The 8,964-nt window shown below is 40.8% G+C and overlaps 1 long non-coding RNA gene across 1 annotated transcript; it reads left to right on the top strand.

Annotated features, from left to right (window-relative positions):
• The first annotated feature begins 3,803 nt into the window (after positions 1-3,803).
• Positions 3,804-8,487, top strand: LOC106695981. Its single transcript, XR_001346933.2, has 2 exons — positions 3,804-4,108; positions 8,019-8,487. It is a non-coding gene; the product is annotated as an uncharacterized LOC106695981 (long non-coding RNA).
• The last annotated feature ends 477 nt before the right edge of the window (positions 8,488-8,964 follow it).

Here is an 8,964-nt window from a genome sequence, read left to right as displayed (position 1 = left end):
TGTTCACGGTTCAGAGCACTCAAGAGCAATGCCTAGCTCTTGGTAGACCCTTAATAAATATTTATTGAATGAATAAATGAACCAAGCTGAAAAGGGTAGAGGTAAAATATCAGCGATTAAAAATGAAATGACCATGCCTTTGTGTCTTTTTAAATCCTTAAGTGTTAACTTGTATGTTATTTCATTCTGGCATTTTGTTCAATATGAATTATGGAAATAGATTCTTAAGAGCCAGCTGGTTTTTGGTTCCCTCAAAGACATGATGCTAAGTTTGGATTTAAAAAATGAAGCTGGAGTGTGAATCTAAGAGGGAAAAAAATTGATTCATATTTCACAAAGGTCCTTACTGTGTTATGACAATAACTCTCATTAGCATTTATATCAGAGCTAATTTAGGGGTCTGCCCCTAAAAGATGGTGACACTTTGGAAATCTGTGGTGGGAAACAGTCCCAAATTTCCTCTCTGAGGGCAGCAGCCCTACCAGGCTTTTAGACAGTCAGTGTGTATAGCACATCCTCCCTCTTTCCCTCCATCCCTCCATTCCTCCATCCCTCCATCCCTCCTTCCCTCCTTTCCTCCATTCCTCCATCCCTCCCTCTCTTCCTTCTTCCATCCCTCCCTCTCTCCCTCTCTTCCTTCTTCCATCCCTCCATCACTTCCCTCTCTCCCTCCTTTCTTACTAGCTTCTGCTCAATCTGTGAGCGCTGCAGCAGCAGTTAATTGGCAGGTGTAATTCCTGTGTAGGGCAAGGCTTGTACTGGAGGATTAGGATAGTAGCTGTCATGGGTAAGTGGTTTCTAGCCTGAGAGACAGAAATGTAATGTGGGACCAGCCCTTCTGTTAAGGGACAGGGAAAAAGAGATCGTTTTGTAAAAATGACACATAGAAGGCTACAAGTTCAAGAGTTATTTTCTCACTGCCACCAAAGTCCCATTTGATGAAAAGCAAGTGATGTTTGCCCCGTAAAGTCACGTGAACTTGTAAAATATTATTGTCCTTTTTGTGCTACATCACCAGCATTCATCTTTCTGAAGTCTCCCTCTGGTTCCTGACGTTGAGCTATTGGAGGTACTGCTGTAGCCGATGACTAAGACTGATAATTCAGTTTCCTCTAGTGTTGGAGAGAAATTAAAGGAGGGAAGGCCAAACCTTGAAGAGGCTAAGGCTGGGAATCCTATGAGAGCTGTATTAACACTACTAGGTTTTTTTTCCTACAGGGCAGGCAAGATGTTAGCCAAGGGAAAGAAGAGTAGTGGATGTTGAGTTTGCTTGATTTAACTCTTTCCTAGAAATTTGGATTATTTTAGTTAAATCCTAGTGGTATGTTAGGTACATCATGCTTATTACTAATAGAAAAAACTAGCTTACATTAAGATAGTGTCATATAGTTTATAAAACAATTTTATGTACCTCATTTCTTTAGAACATCTCTCTGACCTTAGAAGATACATCTCTCTTCTTTTCTTTCTTCCTTCAACAGATCTTCACTGGATGCCTGCTGTGTGCCAGGCACTATAAAAGGAACTAGAGAGTCTGCATTGAACAAATAGACATGGTCTCACAACAGGGCTATATTCCCTAGTTTTGGGTGAACAGATTTTCTGGGCGAGATCATGCCAGACCTTCCTTACGTAGAGGGTGAGACAAAAGTAGGCTTACAGTTGTTTGCATGGAAAATAACTAACAAATAATAATACAAGAATAAAATGTTTTGCATACTCACAACTGTAAACCTACTTTTGCCCTATCCTGTATGTCACGTAAAGGATTGAAATTTTATTCTAATCTAGAGGCCCGGTACACGAATTTGTACACCAGTGGGGTCCCTCGGCCTGGCCTGTGGGATTTGGCCAAAGCCAGCTCTCCGACATCCCCCGAGGGGTTCCGGATTACAAGAGGGGGCAAGCCAAGCCGAAGGACCCCACCAGTGCATGATCGGGTCTGGGGAGGGACCCGGGAGTTTGGCCAGCCCGGGAGGGACCGTGGGAGGGCTCCAGGGCATGTCTGGCCCATCTCTCTTAGTTCCAATTGGCAGAACTCCAGCGGCAAGTTAACCTACCGGTTGGAGCGTATGCCCCCTGGTGGTCAGTGCATGTCATAGCGAGTGGTCAACTGCCTCCTGGTGGTTAGTGTACGTCATAGTGAGTGGTTGAGCGGCTTTAGCATATTATTAGCATATTGCACTTCGATTGGTTGAACAGCTGACTGGACACTTAGCATATCAGGCTTTTATTATATAGGACTAGAGGCCCAGTGTACAAAATTCGTGCATGGGGGGAGTGGAGTGGGCATCCCTCAGCCCACTCTGCACCCTCTCGCAATCGGGTCTGCTGGCTCCTAACCGCTCACCTGCCTGCCTGCCTGATTGCCCTTAACTGCTCGCCTGCCTGCCTGATTTCCCCTAACCACTTGTTTGCCTGCCTGATCACCCCTAACCACTCTGCCTGCCTGCCTGATCACCCCTAACCACTCACCTGCCTGCCTGATTGCTCCTAACCACTCTGCCTGCCTGACCGCTCCAACCGCCTCTGCCTGCCTGTCTGATCGCTCCTAACTGCCTCTACCTGCTTGCCTGATCACCCCTAATCACTCACCTGCCTGCTTGATCACCCTTAACCGCCTTGCCTCGGCTCCCGCCGAAGCAGCTTCGTCTGGAAGGACGTCCAGAATGATGTCCAGAAGGTCGTTTGGCTGTCTGGTCTAATTAGCATATTACGCTTTTATTATTATAGATAGGATGCCAAGTGGATGAATTCAGGAAAGACAAGAGGTAGACTTGGTGAGCATTTAAGGATTATAGTCAGCAAAGTAGCATTGCATTGTGGCTAGTAAATAGTGAAGCTAGGCTCTTAGTGCCAACTGAGCCAGGGCACTAACTTCTGTTTTTACCATGTCTGGGAACTTCTCTTTAAGCAGTAGACACTGGGGAGGGGCTGGGGGTCCAATAGACTACCTGAGGGTCCAAGAGTCATTGATAAAAAATGTGTCATGTCCAAAATGAAATTAGAGGTATCTTCCACTTAAAACATAATATATGCATATCAAATTTAACAAAATAATAGCTAGCATTTTTTAGTGTACTTACAAAATTATTGGATGATTCAGGGCTTTTCAAAAGGATCTATTTCAGGGTCTCTTAATAGCAATTTCTTTACCTTTAGGTGTGAGTTATGGTCAATGACTACAAAGCTATGAAGCTACAAGTTGGGAGAGTGTTAGGCAGAGTGTATTGCAGCACATTACATTAAACTGGAAAATAAACTGAGGAGACTACATTTCTGAAATTTTAGTGTAGATTTCTTGGGGAAAACGATTCCATTTAAAAAAATGTATATACCTTTGTAGATATAAAGGTAAGAAAACCTTCAAACCTCTCTAGTGTATGAAGTAAGAAAAACACTGTGTAGTCTACTAGTTTTTAAATGTTACTTCTGAGCTTCTCTAATTTTTGATGTTATATCTGGATTCCAAGAACCTGTCTGATTCCCATCTCAGCAGCCAGTAGGAAGCAGTTATAGTAATGTGAAAGAAATAAAAACTGTGACTATTGCTAATTAACAGCCCTTCTTAAGGTCTATACAAAAATAGGCAGAGAGTTGGATTTGGCTGGTTTGCCGACCCCTTCCTTGTATAGGGAAAAGATTGAGGGCCACTGTCACTGAACAAGTTCTTTGAAAGCACTGAGTGTTATCTTACCTGTACAACAAAGGAGGACAAGATAAATATTAACTAATATGGTTGCTTACTCCAAGTCATAGGATATGCTCAAGAAATATTTGTTGACTAAATCTTAAACTAAACTTTCTATGCTAGATGTGAGACACACAGAGTGATACAAAGTAGCATGTGATGTAGACCCTTAATCCTCATTCTAGTGGGGGAGATAAAATGTTTTCTGTACATTTAACCCAGAAGGTGAGTGGCAGAATAGCATGTAAGAACCAATGAAAGAAGTAATGATTAGTGAATAAGAATTGTTGCATTTGTCCCTTTATACCAGGAGGAACCATTGGATGAAAGCTCAGTGAAGAAAATGATCCTTACATTTGAAAAAAGATCATACAAAAACCAAGAGTTGCGGATCAAGTTTCCAGACAATCCAGAGAAGTAAGGCTCTGTTTTGCTGATACCCTTCCTCTTCTGAGGTGTTTTGTTTGCCATTTTTGTTTTGTTTTGTTTTTTGCTTGTTTTGTCTGCTTTTGTCGTCCTTAGGAGTCCGAGGACGACCACATGTTTGGAAAATCACTAGAAGGACTCACGGGACTCAGAGTCAGTGGTATTGAGGGTATACAACCAGATCAGCAAGGGGAAAAGATACATGAGGCAGAGTCTGAAGAGACTAATGTATAGACTTCCTATGCTTTCTCCCTCCCACTGAGAGGGGTCAGGTGGACATGATCCTTTCTCCAGCAGTGAAAACATGCATGCAGTGTCTCTCTCCAGACAAGCCCATGTGAGATTCTGAGTCTAGAGCAGGGGTGGGCAAACTTTTTGACTCGAGGGCCACAATGGGTTCTTAAACTGGACCGGAGGGCCGGAACAAAAGCATGGATGGAGTGTTTGTGTGAACTAATATAAATTCAAAGTAAACATCATTACATAAAAGGGTACGGTCTTTTTTTTTTTTTTAGTTTTATTCATTTCAAACGGGCCGGATCCGGCCCGCGGGCCATAGTTTGCCCACGGCTGGTCTAGAGTATTTAATGAGGACAGGTCATGTAGCCATTCTCTGCCAGCAACAACTACCAGAATTCCAGACTCTCAGAAGGAAAGGTGGGCAAAACAACCTTATCATATAGGGAACTTTTCAAAAGCCAAATCCCCAGATGCCAGCCTAGAACCAGGCCCTTCTAAAGATCAGGCCTATTATGTTAACTCTTTTCTTCATTATTCTTCTCAAGTCCCAAAGAAAACTGACCTTGGCTGCTATTAGTGATAGCTTTACTGTTGAGAAAATGTCAAAGGCTTTGGGGTTAGGCAAATATGGATGTGACTCCCACATGACCTTGAATAAGTCACTTTTCCTCTTTTAGCCTCAGGTGTCTTATCTGTATAAAGAAATAATACTCCCTTTACAGAATTGTGAAGATTAAATGAAAATAATTGGAAGTGAGTGGATCAATACCTGATATTTAGTACATACTTATGAAATGATAGTTAATATGATAGTTACTATACTGGCTCCTCGGTGCACTGTGAAGTACTGTAATGAGGAGTCTGGTATCTCTCAGTCAGTCTTGAGTCCTAATTAAAGGGATTTTCATATTTATACAGATTTTAATGTTCTCTCTCCATCCCTCCCTGTTTCCCTCCTAGGACGTATACTTTTAATGAATCTTAGTATGTCCAAGGCCTGTAGGGAACTAAGAGTTGGATAGTATAGTCTTTGCACTCAAGTTTATAGGTTATTAGGCACATTCGCTATAAATGCATAGTAGAAGGAAACATACCTTAAAAGAGATACAAACAGAGTGTTGTGGGAGCATAGAGGAAGAAACAGTGAATACCAAGTTGGGGCCTATTAAGGTCTTCACAGAAGAGGTGGTATTTGAGCTGGCCTTGTAGAATGATTTTGATTTTAATAGGCAGGAAAGGCATGCCAAGCAGTGTGACTAGCATGAACAAAGGCACAGAGGTGTCAGAGGTCATCAAGTCCTCATGGCAACCTGGTAAGGCTAATGTGCTTTAGATGAGGGTAGAGAGGGAAGAACCTGGTTACTGGACCTAGGACCATAGCCCTCTTTGCAGTAAGATTGCAGCTCAGCTTTCCCACCACGAGAGTCCTGTCGGGTTTTGTGCTGACCTTCACCATACAGTAGCACTTGTCATTCTGCACTGTGTGTGTGTGTCTGATTATACAAGTAACACATTAACTGATTGTCATTGTAAAAAATAACAACAGTGCATACGTAGCGTAAAAAATGCACATCCTCCTTCACTGCACTGACCCCCTCTTCCATTCCCCTACCTAGAGATGGCCCTGTGAACATTTTGGTGAATATCCTTTCAGATTATTTTTCATATACTTATTTACATATATATGTAAATATCAAATTTTTTTTTAACCTAAATTATACTGTACATATTCTGCACCTGGATTTTTTTTATTACATAACAGGAGATCTTTTCATGTTCATATATGCATACTTATCTTATTTTTTGTGACTGGTTATAGTATTTCATGGTTTATAGATAACAATGATTTACTTATTATTTTTCTATTACAGACATTTGGTTATTTTAAATATTGGCTTTTATGAACAGTGCTGTAGTGAACCTTTGTATACATGTGCCTTAGTATAAAATGTATTTCTATAGGATAAATGTTGAATTCCCAGGTTGAAGGGTATGTACATTTTAAACTTGGATAACTACTGCCAAATTCCCCACTGTGTTCTTTTATTCTCCCATCAGCAGGTCTCTTTCCCTATTTTCTTGCCCATAATGAATGTGATCAGTCTTTAACATCTTTGCCATTTGTTTTATTTCTTTACTCAGTGATCTTCCTGCATTAGATTCTGTGTCCTTTGAGGAGGTGGACTGTGTCTTGTTTGTTTCTGTTTCTAATTCCTAACACAGTACCTGCCATACTCTAGGTGCTCAATAAACATGAGATACTAGATGGTTGATGTAATCTTTATTACACTCTTATTGCCTGGAATCTAAGGATACATTATGAGGAAGCTGTGCCCTGGGTTGATAACTCTGGAAATTTAAGCAATCCAATTTACTTCTTGGAGTGCCAGCATTGCCTTTGCCCACTTGGTAGGTATACTAGTACTTCTGTCAATTTAGAGCAGTGAGTTTCTGCAGGTTATGTACCACATCTTAGGTACCACAGATGCTCTAGTGTTCCATTTCATAAACTGGTTTTAAAATTTTATTTTAAAGACTTAACAGTGTTGTCTATTCAGATAAAATTTATATACTATTTTAGTTTTTAAATCTGAACATTTTATTTATTTATTTTTTAAAAAATATTTTATTGATTTTTTTACAGAGAGGAAGGGAGAGGGATAGAGAGTTAGAAACATCGATCAGCTGCCTCCTGCACACCCCCTACTGGGATGTGCCCGCAACCAAGGTACATGCCCTTGACCGGAACCGAACCCGGGACCCTTGAGTCCGCAGGCCGACGCTCTATCCACTGAGCCAAACCGGTTAGGGCAAATCTGAACATTTTAAAATTGGTTAGGAAACTACATTTTGTTTTAACCTTGAATTTTTTAATTCTTACTGGTGCAGTGTCTTTTATAATTCTCTAGACCAGCAAGGTGCAATTAAGATGAAAATTGCTAGAAGATATTTGAATGAAACTTTCCGGTTGGGATCAGAAACATTCAAATATATTTTCCCATATATGCAATTGTCATTTTGATTGCATAACCCAAAAATGCTTCTCTTCATTTGGCTGCATTTCAGATTCATTTGAAAGTTCTCTTTATGCAACCTCTACCTTGCACTGTAATCTTTCTGCCAAATATCACATTGAGTGGAGTGTGCTATTTCCCTAGTAAGCCCATTAGTGTTCTCCTTTTCATTGTTGCAGGGACAGAATTATTTAGTATAGTGGTTCTCAAAGTTTTTAATCTCAGGGACCCTTTGCACTCTTCAATTATGAGTACACCCCAAAGTGCTTATCCTAGAAAATTCTAGAATACACAAGCACACATTTTATTAGGCATCAGGGCAATGATATAATCACGTCTTGTGTAGCCCTGTTGAAAACTCCAGTGTTCACTCCTGAGAGAATGAAAGTGAAAAAGGCAAAATAGGCAAACCTCAGAGATCGCGGGTTTGTAGTAAAGTGAATATTGCAATAAAGCGAGTCACGAGAATATTTTGGTTTCCTAGCACATATAAAAGTTATATTTACACTGTACTATAGTTTAAGTATGTAGCAGCATTATGTCTAAAAAAACAATGTACATACCTTAATTTAAAAGTACTTTATTGCTAAAAAATGCTATCCATCATCTGAGCCTTTAGCAAATTATAATCTTTTTTGCTGGTGGAGGGTCTTGCCCTAGTTACAGCAAAGATCACTGATCAAAGATCACCATGTCATCCTATCTAATAAAAGAGTAATATGCAGATTAATCATCACTTTGTGATAAAGATGGCAGTGCCCATAGCCAACAAGGAGGGAATATGCAAATTGATGCAACAAGGCAAGAGGTGGAAGGCGGCTCTGGCCTGAGCGAAGGTGGAAAGGCAACTCGGGCCGGCACAAAGGCGGTGCTGGAAGGAAGGCCTATTCTTGCATGAATCTTCGTGCATCGGGCCTCTAGTATATAATAATGAAAAAGTTTGAAATATTGCAAGAATTACCAAAATGTGGCACAGAGACATGAAGTGAGCAAATGCTGTTGGAAAAATGGTGCCAATGGACTTGCTTGATGGAGGGTTACCACAAACCTCTACTTTGTAAAAAAAAAAAAAAAATGCAGTATCTGTGAAGCTCAATAAAGCAAAACTCAATAAAACAAGACGTACTTTTAATACTTTGGGATTATTGTGAAAATAGTTTTGATCTTTTAGACCCCCTAAAAGGATCTCCAACCACCTCCTATCCCCACCCTAGAGTCCCAGGACCACACTTTGAGAACTGCTGATTTAGTTGGGTGGAAGAAGCATCATGTTCTCTATGCATTGACTGCTGGTCTTGTGTTTGCAGGAGGACTCACCAATTTCTGTGGTTTTCCTGGTATATTTGAGCCTTGCTGGTCATTTGCTAATCTTCACTATTACAGTTGAAAGAGAATATCCTGCTGGTCTGAAACAAATGCACATGGCAGGCTAGCAGAATATTCTCCCCATCCCAGATGGAATCGATGACCCCATCTCAGCCTGGGTTACTGTTTTAATAGATTGCTGTGTTGCTTTCCCATTGCCTCTAACTTGACCCATTCCCCCAGCTGTGAGTCATCCATTACTGAGTGTATGCTTACTTCCTAGACAGT

This window comes from Myotis lucifugus, unplaced genomic scaffold (genome assembly GCF_000147115.1).
Source record: "Myotis lucifugus unplaced genomic scaffold, Myoluc2.0 scaffold_6115, whole genome shotgun sequence".
Lineage (NCBI taxonomy): Eukaryota > Metazoa > Chordata > Mammalia > Chiroptera > Vespertilionidae > Myotis > Myotis lucifugus.
Note: the sequence above shows the minus strand (reverse complement) of the source record. Positions and strands in the feature narration are given on the sequence as shown.